This window comes from Schistocerca nitens, chromosome 7, assembly GCF_023898315.1.
Source record: "Schistocerca nitens isolate TAMUIC-IGC-003100 chromosome 7, iqSchNite1.1, whole genome shotgun sequence".
Lineage (NCBI taxonomy): Eukaryota > Metazoa > Arthropoda > Insecta > Orthoptera > Acrididae > Schistocerca > Schistocerca nitens.
The window spans coordinates 294,742,353-294,758,407 of NC_064620.1; positions in this window are offsets into that span (position 1 = coordinate 294,742,353).

The window sequence follows — 16,055 nt, forward strand, 5'->3', positions numbered from 1 at the left end:
TGGCCCCGAGACGTTCACAGTTATACTGCTGAAAGATGACATCGCCGTCGGGGAAGACATGAGGCATAAAGGGATGCAAGTGGTTCGCAGCTGTCATTGTGTTTTCCACTAATACCACAGTGCCATGCAAGCGCAGGAGAATGTCCCACATAGCATAAAACTGCTCCCACCTGTCTGCGTCCGCGGCGAATTGTACATTTCGAGCCACCGTTCACGTCGATGACGGCGTTTATGGAGATGACTATCGACCTACTGCAGAAAAAATCTGATTCACCTGAAGAACCGACACGTTTCCATTGATCAACGGTCGAATCGCGAAGATCCCGCGTCCACTGAAATCGTAGCTGACGATATTGATGGGTCATCATACTGTATGAACACGTAGGGGTGGTATGCTGCGGAGCTCCACGTTCAACACTGTACGACGAACGCAGTACTCCGAAACACTTGCGCGTGCCCCAGTATTGTGTTCTTTCGGCAGAGATTCCACAGATCACCATCTATCCTAATTTACAGAGTAGAGAAGTCTCCGAAGTCCAGGCCCTGCGAAAAGTCGTGGACGACCAGCCATTTAGCGACTAGCGGTAATTTCACTGTATTTCTACCTGTTTCCATACATACTCATGACAGTAGCCGTTTTCGAGAGATTCGTTCACAGGCTCTGCCCCCCCCCCCCCCCCACAACCCTCCTGCGGGTTCGGGGGTAAGAATAGCCCCGCGCTATTCCTGCCAGTCGTAAGAGGCGACGAGCCGGCCGAAGTGGCCGTGCAGTTAAAGGCGCTGCAGTCTGGAACCGCAAGACCGCTACGGCCGCAGGTTCGAATCCTGCCTCGGGCATGGATGTTTGTGATGTCCTTAGGTTAGTTAGGTTTAACTAGTTCTAAGTTCTAGGGGACTAATGACCTCAGCAGTTGAGTCCCATAGTGCTCAGAGCCATTTGAACCATTTTTGAAGAGGCGACTATAAGGAGTCTCAAACGTTTCGGCCCTTATGTGATGGTCCCTTGTCGGGTTTGACCGCCATATTTCAAAATTATTAAGAAGAGCAAGCCGAGTGGGGAAGGGCGCCTTTCTTGGTGCATTGTGTCCATTGTGCGTTGAGACCTTTCGTCAGCTTATTCGTTGTTTCATTGCAGTCCTGCCCGCTCTCCATCTCTTGGGCGTGGATACGTTCCTGTGTGCACTTTCCGCCATGCAGTGCCGCTGTCTGCACTGACGACGACCATGGACTAATTGTCACCTAATATCCAGCACGCTAGTCAGTCCATTGTGGTGGGGCCGCCATGTACCCTATTGGTTGTAGCCCCCTGACAACTCTACTGATGCCTGAGTCATTAACTCTCCACGTATGCCAAGGAAGAGATGCCCATCTCCCTGGGGCATCAAGACTCCCAGCAATGGCCATCCTGCCAGGTGGCCCTTGCTGTGGCTGGGTGGCGCCCATGGGGAGGGCCCTTGGTCGGAGTGGGTGGCATCAGGGTGGATGACACGCAATGAAGCGTGGCACATCGTCTCTTGCTGGTGGCCAACCACCAGCAGTCTCTAAGTGCTCGAGGGTTCACTTTGAAGCTAACATGTATAACCCCAAATCGTTCCCCTCCCTGGCCACACCATGGGTGGAACATAAGGCTATGAATGACGGCGAAACGTATTCGCCCCGGTATCTCGTCTGTACCAGAGCTGAAGGGGAATCTTTTGTGTCCATGAAGCCTCAGTTCTTTGTAGAGTATTTAGAGGACAAGTTCGGGGAGGTGGAGGGCTTGTTCAAAATGCGGTCTGGGTCAGTCTTGATAAAAACAGCATCCTCTGCCCAGCCACGAGCCTTGCTCGCTTGTAAGAAGCTAGGGGATGTTTCATTTACTATCATGCCCCATCAAAGCTTAAATATGGCCCAGGGCATTATTTCCCACAGGGATCTTCTTTTACAGTCCAATGACGAGCTGCGCGCCAACTTAAAGTGACGAGGTATCAATTTCGTCTGGTGTGTCCACTGGGGTCCGAGGGATCATCAAGTTGCCACTGGTGCCTTCATCTTGGCCTTCAAGGGTGACACATTACCTGAGAAGGTCAAGGTAATGGTCTACTGACGTGATGACGAGCCATATATCCCTCACCCGATGTGATACTTCAAGTGTTGGAAGTTTGGCCATATGTCTTCCCACTGTGCTTGCAGCCTCATATGTCGCGATTGTGGTCGTCCATCCCATCCTAATACTCCCATGTGTCCCGCCTCCCTTCTGTGTCAACTGTGGAGAGCACCATCCCCCTTGCTCGCCAGACTGTAAGATTCTACAAAAGGAAAGGAAAATAATAGAATACAAGACCCTGGATCGACTGACCTACACTAAGTGGAAATTAGAACGGCTTAATCCAGTGTGCACGGCGCCATCTTATGCTGCCACTGTCACTCCTCCTACAGTTCCATCAGCTGCACCACACACAGTCAGCTCTCAGAGGCGAAGGACCACACCTGCCCCCTTGATGGTGGGAGGCACTTCCCTCCCCGTTGCACCCACACCACCTACCTCAGGAGCAACACCCCTCAACCACTGGGGACACTGGTCCCCACTTCTAAGCTAGAGAAGCGCAATTCTTCTTCGGCTTCTCCCACTAGGAAGGGATCCCTTGGGTCACTCCCTTCCCAGGTTCTTACCACCAGTGGCTGAAGAAGCCACAGGTCACTGGTTGTCGAGCTTCGCAATCCTCTTCAGTCCCAAAGACTGACTCCAAGAAACCCTCCCAGCAAGGGCAACCGAGGGAACAGCGTCAGAAAGCGAAATTGAAGACCCCTAAGACCAAGGAACATGCAGTGGCACCCACTCCACCGCTACCTACAAGCCCTGCGTCTGAGAATGTGGTGGAGATTCTTGCATCCGCTAAGGTCCTCGATCTCACCAGTCCCTTGGACATGATGGATGTCGCTCCTGTCGATACTCAATCGGTGGCAGCAGGTGACCCAGCAGCGTAATTTGCCTCCTCGGTCCCTTCACGCCTTTCTCGGCCATGGACAATGTCATCCTCCAGTGGAACTACAGCGATATTTTCCACCATCTTGCTGATCTCCGACAACTTCTCAGCCTTTACCCTTTCCTCTGCATTGCTCTTCAAGAAACTTGGTTTCTGGCGATGAAAACCTCCACCCTCCGTGGCTATTGGGGTTATTATAGGAACCGGGCAGCTTACGAAAGGGTATCTGGTGTCGTCTGCAACTACGTCCTTCACTCTCTTCACAGCGAGTCTGTCCCTCTACAAACACCTATAGAGGCTGTCGCTGTTCGGGTGTGGACGCCTCAGGCTGTTACTATTTGCAGTCTGTATTTTACACCAGATAGTGATGATCCACAGCATGTCCTGGCTGTACTGATAGCCCAATTGCCGCCACCTTTTCTGTTAATGGGCGACTTTAACGCCCATGACCCTCTGTGGGGTGGATCAGTTGCAACAGGCCGAGGCAGCACCGTTAAGCATGTATTGGCACAGCTCGACCTTTCCCTTTTAAATGATGGTGCCTTCACACATTTCAGTGTGACGCACGGCTTGTACTCAGCAATCGACCTTTCGATATGCAGCCATAGCCTCATACCGTCTGTCCAATGGAGTGTGCATGACGACTTGTGCGGTAGTGACCACTTTCCGAACTTTGTCACTGCCACAGCGTCACTCTTCTGGGCACCCCTGCAGATGGGCTATGAATAAGGCTGACTGGGACTTGTTCTCCTCCATTGCCACTACTGAGCCTCTTTCCAATGACACCATTGATGCCGTGGTTCACTTGGTCACCACCGGCATCGTTACTGCTGCAGAATCTTCCATTCCCTGTTCTTCTGGGTCCTCTCAGTGGAGGACTGTGCCTTGGTGGTCGCCTGAGGTCGCTGAGGCGATTAAAGATCGCAGGATAGCGCTCCAGCATCACAAGTGGCATCCCTCATTGGAACACATCATCGCCTTTAAACAGCTCCGTGCGCGGGCCCGCCGCATCATTCGCCAACACAAGCACGAGTGCTGGGAAAGGTATGTCTCCACCATTGGCCTCCATACCTCTCCATCGCAGGTTTGGGCCAACATTAGGTGACTCTATGGCTATCAGAGCCCGTCAGCGTCCCTGAGCTTTCACTGAATGGAGCAGTCTGTTCTGAATCCGACACCATTGCAAACTGCTTAGCAGAGCATTTTGCTCGGAGTTCTGCGAATTACCCACTGCCGTTCCACTCCCTGAAAGAGCGGTTGGAACGTCGGGACATTTAAATTCACCTGTGCCACCCTGAATTGTACAATGTTCCGTTTAGTGAGTGGGAATTCTAAATTGCCCTCGCTGCTTTCCCTGATACGGCTTCCAGGCCAGATCGCATCCACTGTCAGATGCTAAAACTACTCTAGGTGGACTGCCAGCGGCTCCTCCTAGACCTTTACAACCGTATCTGGGTTGAGGGTGAGTTCCCATAGCAATGGCGGGAAAGCATCGTAATCCCCGTTCTGAAACCTGGCAAGAACCCACTGGAGGTGGACAGCTACCACCCCATTAGCCTCACCAGCATTCTTTCCAAGTTGCTCGAATGCATGGTGAGCCAGCGGTTGACTTGGCTCCTTGAGCCTTGGGACCTCCTGGCTCCGTCCCAGCGCGGTTTTCGCCAAGGACGCTCCACCATCGACAACTTGGTGACCATTCGGTCAGCCTTTTCCCGGCGAGATCACCTCATCGCCGTCTTTTTCGTTCTCACGAAGGCCTACGATACTACTTGGCGACACCACATTCTCGCTACTCTGCATGAGTGGGCTCTTTGGGGACCATCCCGATTTTTATACAGAACTTTTTATCCTACCGCACTTTCCGAGTTCGAGTTGGTGCTTCCCATTGCGTACGCCATCCACAAGAGAAAGGGGTCCCGCAGGGCTCTGTCCTGAGTGTACCACTCTTTCTAATTGCCATAAATGGTCTTGCACTTGCAGTAGAATCGTCAGTCTCTCCCCTCCTCTATGGTGATCATTTTTGTATTTCTTTCTGCTCCTCTTCTACTGTTGTAGCTGAACGCCATTTGCAGTGAGCTATACGGAAGGCGCAGTCATGGGCCCTCAATCATGGCTTCCAATTTTGGCCGCCAAAACTTGTGTGATGCACTTCTGTTGCCGTCGTACCATCCACCCCATCCTGAACTTTACCTCAATGACCAACTAGTAGACGCAGTGGAGATTTACCACTTCCTGGGACTGGTCTTCGATGCCCGCTTAAGTTGGCTTCCCCATATTCGTCAGCTTAAATACAAGTACTGGTGGCATCTCAATGTACTTCTGTGCCTGAGCCACACCGATTGGGGTGCTGATCGCCGTACACTACTGCAGCTGTACCAAGCCATTGCACAGTCCCGTGTTGATTACGGTAGCGTGGTGTATGGTTCAGCCACCCCTTCTGTACTGTATCTACTTACCCTGTCCACCACTGTAGAGTTTGCCTCGCTATGGGAGCCTTTCGATTTAGCCCCGTGAACAGCCTCGTTGTAGAAGTGGGCGTTCCTCCATTGCGGCTCCGGCGGCAACTATTGCTCGCAAACTATACCGCACACATCCATAGTTCACCTCGCCACCCAAATTTCTGTCTTCTTTTCCCCAACACGGTGGTCCATCTCCCGCAACGGCGGCCCAGAATTGGAAATCCCTTCACTGTCCGTGTCCGGTCACTTCTTCATGACCTTGACGCTTCCCCCCTACCACCTTTCCTGCAGACTCGTTTCCATACCCCTCCATGGTCAATACCTCAGCCGCAGCTTCAGCTGGACCTATTGCTTGGACCCAAAGGCTCAGTCCCACCTGAGGTCCTCCGCTGGACTCCTCTCTGTTCTTGGCGAGTTTGGAGGCTCAGACATCATCTACACTGATGGCTCACTGGTCATCGGTCTTGTTGGCTTTACTTACGCTCACGTTGACCATACAGAACGATGCTCCTTGCTGGTTGGCTGCAGTGTATTCACTGCAGAGCTGGTTGCCATCTACCGCACTCTTGACCATATCCGCTCCTGCTCTGGTAAGTCCTACATCATTTGTATTGACTTCTTAAGCAGCCTACAAGTCCTCAACCAGTGCTTCCCTAGGCATCCTTTGGTATTGTTAATTCAGGAGTCTCTTTATGCCCTCTACAGGAGTGGACGCTTCATTTCAACCCCCAGGCCATGTTGGAATACCGCGCAATGAACATGTTGACCGCCTGGCCAAACAGGCCACCAGTAAACTGTCTCTGGACATCGGCTTCTCAGAGACTGATTTGCTAGCACTCTTCCGCCGCAAAGTTTTCGCGATTTGGAACACTGAATGGCGCAACCTGACCACACCAAACAAACTCCATGCTATCAAGGAGACGACAAATGTGTGGCGGTCATCCATGCGAGGCACTCGCAGGGAATCAGTTGTCCTTTGTCGGCTCTGTAATGGCCACAGCCGGTCGACGCACAGCTATTTACTGCGCCTCGAGGACCCGCCTCTATGTCGCTGCGGGTCGGCTTTGACGGTGGTCCACATTTTGTTGGCCTGTCCCCTTTTAACTGTGCTCAGGCAGACGTTTGCACTGTCTGATAAGCTCCCTGCCCTTTTAACAGATGAAACTGCCATGGCAGGCTTAGTTTTGCGTTTTATTCGAGAAGGGGGCTTTTATCATTTGATCTAAGTGTTTGTCTTTTTTTGTGTTGAGTCTGGCCTTTGCCCTACGATTTTAGACTGGGCTTTTAGTGTGTTTCTAGGTGGTTGGATTTTCCGTTTTTGTCTCTATGGTCGGCCAACCACTGTCACACTCTGTGTGATTTTAATTCCTTTTGTCTGGTCTCTGTCTGACACTTTCTTGTCCTGTATTGTCTCTTGTCATGTCCATTGTTCGTTTTTATTCTTTGTGGGTGTTTGAAGTTTTTGGAAAAGGGACCAATGGTCCTAGCAGTCTGGTCCCTTCAATCCCACAAACCAGCCAACCAACCACAGGCTCTGCGTAGTAATAATCTTTCCTTTATCAAAGTCGCTTATCTCAATGGATTTCCCAATTTGCATCCCATATCTTCGCTGGGGTGATCGCCCATACATGTCTGCTCCGCATAGATAACGCAACGCCACGAGGCAGCATCCAACATCTCGGTGGTCAGTGGTTATTATGCTTTGGGTAATCAGTGTATTTAATAATAATAACAGTAATAAAGAAAAAGACAAGAAACGAAAATAAGTCTCGTAAATGTGCTGCTTGTTGATGTAAAATTAATCGTTCCACATCATATGATTTATTGCACAATTGATCTATAGAACGTGAAACTAACTAACCAGTTAACATCTCGAGGGTTGGATCCCCTCGTTCGAAGACGACAGATTGCGCAGCCTGGGCTACCCTCAGGATGAAATCTGTGTTTTCAAAGCGCCTGTTGCTGTTGCTGTTGCTCTGTCTGTCCGTCCATCCGTGTGTCTGTTTGTCTGTCTGCCTACTGGCCACTGTCGTTCGTTCGTCTGCCATCGCCGCTGCCCACCTGCCTGTTCGCCAGCGTCCGGATCTCGCCGCCACCGCCGCTGCCGCCTGTTGCTCGCCTCAGCCTGCCGTCCGTCCGTCGCCGTCCGGCAGCCGCCGTCCATCGTCGTCAGCCCCATCTGCTGCCCGTCTGTCCGACCGTCCATCGCCGTCCGTCAATCATGGGCCTTCCCACCTCCACTGTCCTCTACACCTTCCCCTCCCTCTCTTCCAATATCACTTCCTGGAGTGCCGTCCCTGGCCTCCCTCCTTATACCTCGCATCCCCTCCCCCCACTCACCCAAACCCCCATCTCCTCCACTGCTGTGTACCCCACATCTACACCCTTCCTCCAGCCTCCATACCCACAACAGCTCCCACTCCTGTCCCCGCCCTCATGTACGCCTCCACTGCAGCCTCCATTGCCAACCCTCTGGTGGTTGGCTTCCCTTCTCTCCCCCACTCGTCATTTCATCATCTGCATCCCTCGCACCCATCACATCATGCAGGCCCACAATCGTCTCCACTGAACCAGCTGCTTCTCCCAGCACCTTCACCATGCTTATGGGATCTTCTAACCACCACCACCCACTCCTCCCCATCCTCTCCCCTCCTCCCAGCCTACAGTCTCCAAAAAACCCTATAAGTGCGTCATTGCTGACTCTGCTCCCACCACTTCCAACACAAAGTCACCACCTCTTCCCCTCCCCCTGTTGTCTCCATGGACACCACCCCTCCTTCTGACACCCACACCCCAGGCTCCACCCTCCACGCCTTTTTCCTGTCAACCCTGGACCCAAATGCTTGTACCCTCACCATGGAGATACGAAAGTATCTACCTGGTGCTCCCATCTCCCAGCTCATTCCTCACAGGGTCTCAGTCCTCATCAAGTCCCCTTCCACTTCCTTTCACATGGACCTCCTCTGTAAACTCCCACATATTATGTTTGGCCCCCATGCATCCCTGACACCCGTCCTTTCTTCTTCCTCTCCCCGTCAGCCCCAGCCTCCCAGTCGTCCCCCCCACCTTCATCGCCATGATCACCAAGCTCAGCCTGGTGATCACAGAGCATGATGTGTTGGCGGAACTGAACTCACATCTGGACCTGGAAATCCATTCTGCCCACCATATCAACAACGCCTCTGGTCCCACTTATCCCATGGGAGTCTTTTCGGAGTCCACCACCTCCATGGACCACCTCCACATCCAGGGTGCCCTGGTTTTCCACCTTCGCCACCCTGTTGAATACTCCAAAGCTACCACTGCCACTGCTGCTTCATGTACAACGATCATCTGACCCCCAACTGCAAAAACCCTCCCACCTGTCCCCATTGCAAGGCCTCTCAATTCCTTAAAAACTGCCCCAACCTCGCCACCCCTCCTTCCTGTAACACCTGCAACGGCCCCCATCCCACCTATGCCCACAAGTGTAAAGCTAAACACCCAACTGCCACCCCCAAACTTACTGTCCCTGTCTCTCCCATTGATCCCCCCCATACACCCCAACAATTCCCTCTGTCTACCCCACAGCTGAAGACATCATCGATTTCCTCACCATTGTCCTCCAAAACATTAAAATTTTTCAGTGCCCCCAAACCCTCCAACAGATCTCCCTTGCCGCCTGCTCCATCTTTCACCTGAAACTTTCGCCACTTACTCCCACAACGAAGTCCATTTCACCTTCAACCACCTCAACACCCTATAAAGCCGTCTTTATTCACAGAAAATACATGTGAATAACACAAGTAAACATGCACTCTTAAGAGCTAGTGTGCCATACTCCCCGAGAGGAGCTCACAGGGGCGCCGGTTACCGCTGTTGGTGTAACCGCTAAAACATTACATTATTCACAAGTACAAACAATTGAATTACAAGTTAAGAATAAAGGACGGTATTGCTCCCGATATTGAAGCCCCAGGAGTCAGGGCAAACTAACCGAAGAAACACCGACTCACTAGCCCACGCCCTCCCTGTACTTCGGCCTTGTCGACGTCATGTTTTCAAACAGGCCGAAGATCCATGTTGTTCCTCCGAGCACCCGTGTGCTTATGGTGCTTAACTCCCGCCTGCGGAAGCCCAGTTGTGGGAGCTGGCGGGCAGATGTAGGTGCCCAAGTACCCCTCCAGTTCAGGGTCACTGTCTCGAACTGTAAGCTGCTGGCTGCAGGTCGGAGAGCGCCGACAGCACGCCGCACCGACGGGACGTCATACTTCGTCGCCTTCTGCCGGTGACACCAGTCGGTGTCGAGGTGGTCACCGACAATTTGCGCATCGATGACATGCGCCACGGCGTCCTTTGACGCTACGATATCGGGCTTGCGGACTCCCTCTGGCGTTCAGAGGTGTGGCTCGACAGACACGTCGAACCCTCGTTGAGCCAGCCCGCGCGCGACGTATTTCACTACCGCGTCGTGACGCCGCACCCGGGTTCGGCTGGTGAGCCCGCAGCCCTGGACGACGTGGTTCGCGGTCTCGACGGCGTTGCACCTCGCGCGACACATCTTCTCCCTGTCTCGGCCGCGACTCCTACGCGCTTTAGTTGGTAATGCGTTGATCCGCGTGCGGATGCACGCCACATAGTCACGGCCCGACAGGAAGCGACTGGTGTCCTCGACCCAGCTGTGTTGGCCAGATGTCCTGGCTGACGACGAAAGAGCAGCCCCGTCGAAGGTAATATGCAGGCGCGCCGCCCACATCTCACCAACTTTAGCAGCCGATTGCAGCAGATGGCCCTCCCACGTAAGGTGTCGTTCTAGCGCCGCCACTTCGTGTCGTGCCTCCCCCAGGTCTGCGTCGGTGGTGGAGGGCTCGAGCTGCAACAGAGTGAGGAGCCTGCCCCGCCTCAGGGTTGGCCCCATCCAGCGGGCAGATGGAATCCCAAGGCCCCCATGGGCTATTGGAGCGTGAAAGTAGCCCAAGGGGGTATCTGCTGGGAGGCGGAACCATCTCCTCACCGCAGCCCGAACGCAGTTGTCCATGGCCTTGAGCGCACCGATACGGGTGCGGCTCAGGGCTAGGCCATGGTACAGGCCTGGTAGAAGAACCTCACGAAGTGCATACAGCCGCTGCTGCGGCTTCAGCGGCGCCCGCGTGATGATGGACAGCTGCTCTTCGATGTGGTGCCTCGGATGGAAGAGGCACCGCCCAGAGGAGGAGAACTGCAGTCCGAGATAGCGGAAGGTCTCACCCACTCCCAACGCTGGCATGGTGGTGTCGCCGGCAGTGAAGGTGACGCTGGCATCCACCTTCACTTTCTTCTCGCGGCTGGACGCCACGAGTGCGAGGGTGAGACACTTCCGCGGGTTGACCCGCAGCCCCAGTTGGTCGAGGGCTGCGACTGCTGCATTGATGAGGGACTGCAGGCCCCTCCTCGTGGAGGCGAAGAGCAGGATGTCGTCCGCGAAGGCCGCCGCGTTGATCTGGCGGCCCAACACCTTAACACCTATGTGTGAGGGCAGCTGGTTTAAAACACAGTCGACAGCGAAGTTAAAAAGGAGAGGAGACAAAGGATCTCCTTGCCGGACACCTCTCGGTGGCCGCACGGCCGGGGACTCGTCGCTGCCCCCCGCAATTACCGTCGTGCTGTCCACATAGCAGCCCTCGACGTAGTCAATGAATTCGTCCGGAAGACCATGGGCTTCAAGCACAGGGCGGAGGGCCGCATGGTCCAACGAATCAAACGCCTCAGACACGTCGAGAGACGCCATGAACACAGAACGACAGCGGCGGACGGCGCCGACGAGCACCCGGTCGAGGAGGAAAGTGTTCTCCAGCATCCCATCCCTTGGGATGAAAGCCCGCTGACGTTCGTCCACAGCACACATCCGCATAAGGAACCTTATGAAAGGTTCTGGCTAACACTGAGCAGACGGTGGTGGGCCGAAAGTCAGCGGGGGATGCTGGGGCGGCTGTCTGGGAGGTCCTGGCTCGGAGGAGGGATGAGGGAAGCTTGCGGGTAAGCAGGAAATGGTTTAACAATTTGGTGGTGACCTCCGCCGGAAGGCGGCGCAGCTGCACCGGCGAGAGGCCGTCAGGGCCGGCAACGGAGCCTCTGGGCGGCAAGGCAGCCGCAACCTCTTCTGCAGTGATCAGCCCTCACAGGCGCTCGAAGTCAACAGACTCCGAGCGCGGGAGAAGCCGGTCAGGAATGGAGCCTGCGGTGGAAGGTGGCTCCGTCGTGAATTGGCTGTGCCAGAAGTCCACCAGCCTAGGGATGTTCGGCGGCGGCTGGAGCAGGGTGCCGTCCAGGAGGCCACGCACGCAACGTGCGTGGTTCTTCCTGAAGGCATCCTGGCATCTGGCGTACTCCCACCGGCGGCGCCTCCGCTTGGAGAGCGGAGGGCCACCATCTGGCCGCTGCTTGGATGGCGGGCGCGGCGTCTTCTTCTTCCTTAATCCTGCTTCCTCAGAGCCGACAGCACGGAGGGCCTCAGGCAGCCCGGCCGCGACCACCGCCGATGGCGTGCCCGGCCCCAAACATACAAGGTCGTCTAGGGCCGAGAAGCGCGCGGCCGACCGCGGCAGACCGCCGAGGTGCCTCCATATAGTTTCGTCGACAGCAGATGTTGGTGGCGGGCGCTCCAGCTCTGGCGGAGAGGGTGGCTCCTCCGGCAGCGACTCCGAGGTGGGTAGATGGTGCAGTCCGTGATGCGCCTGTTGTTCCCGTGTCAGCTCCCCCACGTACTCCCGCACCATAGCCCTGTGTGCCGCTGTCCTCCTCCTGCACTTGACGGCGTCCAGGGAACAGTGCGGAAACAGGGGTAGAAGCTCCTGGTTTGCAAATAGGAACTTGGAGTCACTGGCACAGAGAAGCCTAGCCTCCGCCAGGGCGAGCTCCCGCATCTCCTCTTCCGCCCACTGAGCTCCCTTCCTGTCTGTGGTGATCTCCGCATTCGCCGCTTCCGGATGGGCGCGGCGGCGGTGTTGTCCGAGCCCGATCTTGCTGCGGAAAGCACGGCTGCAGATGCTGCAGTGGAACCATGGCTCCCCAGCTTCTTCTACTTCAGGGATGGTTGGTGGGCTAGCAGTCGGGACTGTTGGGCCGGGACCTTCAGCGGAAGGCCCGGTACCCGTATTCTCTTGTTTCGTTGTCCCAACTTTTAGGGTTATGCGATGGGGGGCTGGTAACCCCCCAAAGCCCCAAGTGCGGACTTCCACTCTGCTTACCAGCCCTATCTAGGAGTGGCGTATCGGCGGGCCCACAGGAAGGGGGGAAGCCGCAGGCAAGGAGAGGCTAAGCCTCCTCTCTCCACTCCCCTGTTTTCCCATCATGGTACACCACGAGTGTCACATCCTATTCCAGAACATGTGTTCCTTCTGCACCAACAAACACCTCCTCATCAACACCCTCTCCCACCACCAGGTCAACACCTTCCTCCTGAACGAAACATTTCTCCAGCTTCACCATACTCTCTGCACCTCTCCTCTCCTCCTGGTCCTCCTGGTCCTCGAGTGCAGGGTGGGGTCACCATTGGCCACTTTCAGCAAATCCCCATCCGGCCGCAACACCTCTTCAATGACCACGACGAACATCTTATCCTGAGTGTCTTCTTCCTCTCCCTCACCATTACCTGCGCCACCATCTATGTCCACTCCACTGCTCCTCTTCCCATGACTTCATCTCCCACACTGACTGCACCTTCTCCACCTATGTGTTTGCCCCAACATCAACATCCATACCGCTCACCTGCTGCCCTTCAGTAATGGCATCACTTCCTCTCCACGATCCAAGGTGTTGTTCCCCTTCCCCAGCACACCAATCCCAAAAGTGACACCCCCCTCCCCTCAATGTTGTCATAGCCTCCACCACCTCCTTGGGTGTATCAGCTTCGACATCCTTGACCCCACAGGTAGTGACCACCTCCCCATCCTTCTCACCATAATATCTGCTCACCACCCCCCCCACTCTCTCCCCACCATGCACCCCTGCTAAGGTCATCCATGACTACCATCATGCCAACTGGGTGCCCACCGGGACCCTATCAACACCCAGGTCGAAAGCCACTCTGTCACCATCCTGACGACATCATACACGCCTCGTCCTTCCTTCAGAAGGCAATTACTGACACCATGGAGGCCATGTTCCTACTAAAACCATCCACCCCCACTGTCCCACTCTCCCTTCTCGGGATGTCCTCCTCCTCCACGAATCCTGCTTTCTCTATCACTCCTTCCTGTGCACTCGTGCCAGGGATACACTCCTACACTACTGGCAAATACAGCGACATGTAGGGAACCTTATTACAGCAAAGAAACGCTGGAACTGGCGCCAGATATCAACACTCCAATCACAGCACATGACATTAAACTTATCCTCTGGTCCAAATGCAACACAGCCCCAAGTCACGACTGTGTCACCTACAACACCCTAGACTGTCCTTGCCAATCTCCATTACATCGTTCTCTCTACTGGCTTCTACCCTGTCCTGTGGAAGACTTCCCCATCCTCTTATTACTCAAACCCAACAAACCCCCTTCTGTCACTTCTTCCTATCGTCCCATCTGCCTCACTTCCATCTTCAGTAAGGTCTTAGAGTCCATCCTCTCCCATCATATCCATCAACACCTTACTCAACCCCACCTCCTCCCCCTCACCCATTGTGGTTTTCGACCCTCCTCCTCTGCCAAATACCAATTCCTTAACCTCATTCACATTCTCTCTCTGCAGCTTAACACCCATCGCTCCGCCATTTTTGTTTCCCTCGATCTCCAAAATGCCTATGACCGTGTATGGCATCCCAGTCTCCTCTTTAAACTCCAGACCTACACCCTGCCTATCAATTTTTTCCATCTGGTCGCTTCCTAGCCAACGGCCTTGCCACAATGGTAACAGCAGTTCCTGTCAGATCACTGAAGTTAAGATCTGTTGGGCTGGGCTAGCACTTGCATGGGTGACCATCTGGTCTGCCGAACGCTGTTGGCAAGCGGGGTGCACTCAGCCCTTCTGAGGCATACTGAGGAGCTACTTGATTGAGAAGTAGCGGCTCTAGTCTCAGAAACTGACATACAGCCAGGAGAGCAGTGTGCTGAACACATGCCCCTCCATATCCACATTCGGTGATGCCTGTGAGCTGAGGATGATGCGGCAGCTGGTAAGTACTTTTGGGCCTTCATGGCCTGTTCGGGAGAAGTTTAGTTTAGTTTTTTTGTTTTTGGTCGCTTCCTTCCTCTCACATTGTCCTTCCTATGTCACCCTACATAGCACCACCTCCCATATCTTTTATGCCCCTGCTGGCGTCCCCCAGGGCTCCATTCTCTCCCCTCTCCTCTATCTCCTGTACACTGCTAATATGCCCAAGCCATCCCCAACAGTCCACCTTTGTGGCTCTCTATCCTACCCTTCAACAGTCCCAACGCACCCTCCAAATCCACCTCAACCAGTTCATCACTTGGTGTAACCAGTGGTTCCTTCATCTAAACCCCTCCAAAACCCAGGCAATCATCATAGACTGCACCACCCGCTCATTCCACGATTTCTACCTCTCCATTTATAGTCTTACCACCCAGCTCACCCCCACCCTGAGATAACTTAGCCTCACCCTTGACCATCACCTCACCTGGATTCCTCACCTCCTACCCTCCAGCAGAAAGCCCATTCCCACCTCTACCTCCTGAAACTCCTGTCTCGCTGGACATGGGGATTGCATACTTCCACCATCCTCCACACCTGCAAATCCCTCATCTGTCCTATCCTCTGTTATGCCAAAGTTGCTTGGATCTCCGCCCCTCCCCCCTCCTCCCCGCCCCCGCTTTTACAATGTCCTCCAAATCCTTGAACGCCGTGCACTCCACCTTGCCTTCTGTATCCACCTTCCCTCCCCCACACGACTCCTGTATGACCTTATTCCCTTGCCCACCTCCTCCTTTTTCTCCAACATCTCCACATCCTTCACACTGTCCACAGGCTTTATACCTCCAACCCATGGCTGCCTCCTTCCTCTCCACCCCTCTCATGTTGCCACGCCTCTATCACTGTATCCCTCTCTCTCTCCAGCACACCCTCCTTCATCAGGGCAATTTCCAGCACCTTTCCCTTTCCGGATGTTGAACTTTGCTGTGACATCTACCCTTCCTTCCAACTGTAACCTGGCCTTGTTCCCTCCTCTCCCCAGGGCCCCACTTTTCCTCTCCCCACATTCTCCCAGAGCATATTTTCCTTCTTTCCCCCCTGAGTCCCTGCACTCCCTCCTCAACTGTATCCCTCGCACATCCTTCCCTCCCCAGCCCTCTTCGACGCGTTCCTGTCCATCTCCCCCCCCCTCGCACCCCTCCCTCCCTTCTTCCCTTCTCCATACCCCTGACAGATCCTGTGTTAGCTCATTGTCATCAGTATGCTATGTCAGTGTTGTGTTTGGTGCTGTTCTCCTGTGAGTCGAGAGCTGTGATTTTAATTGTATGCTGGACTTTTACATAGTATTATTGTCAGTGATCGTTATGTGCTATGCCGTCCATCGCTACTTTTATGCTCAAGCCATACTTCGCCTTGTGTTCTTTTAACTGTCCCAGTGTGAGTTTTTTTTGTGAGCAATACTTTTTTCATGTTTTTATCCCATTTTATAGTTGCCCCCTTTTTGTCTGTTCTCTTCCATTAT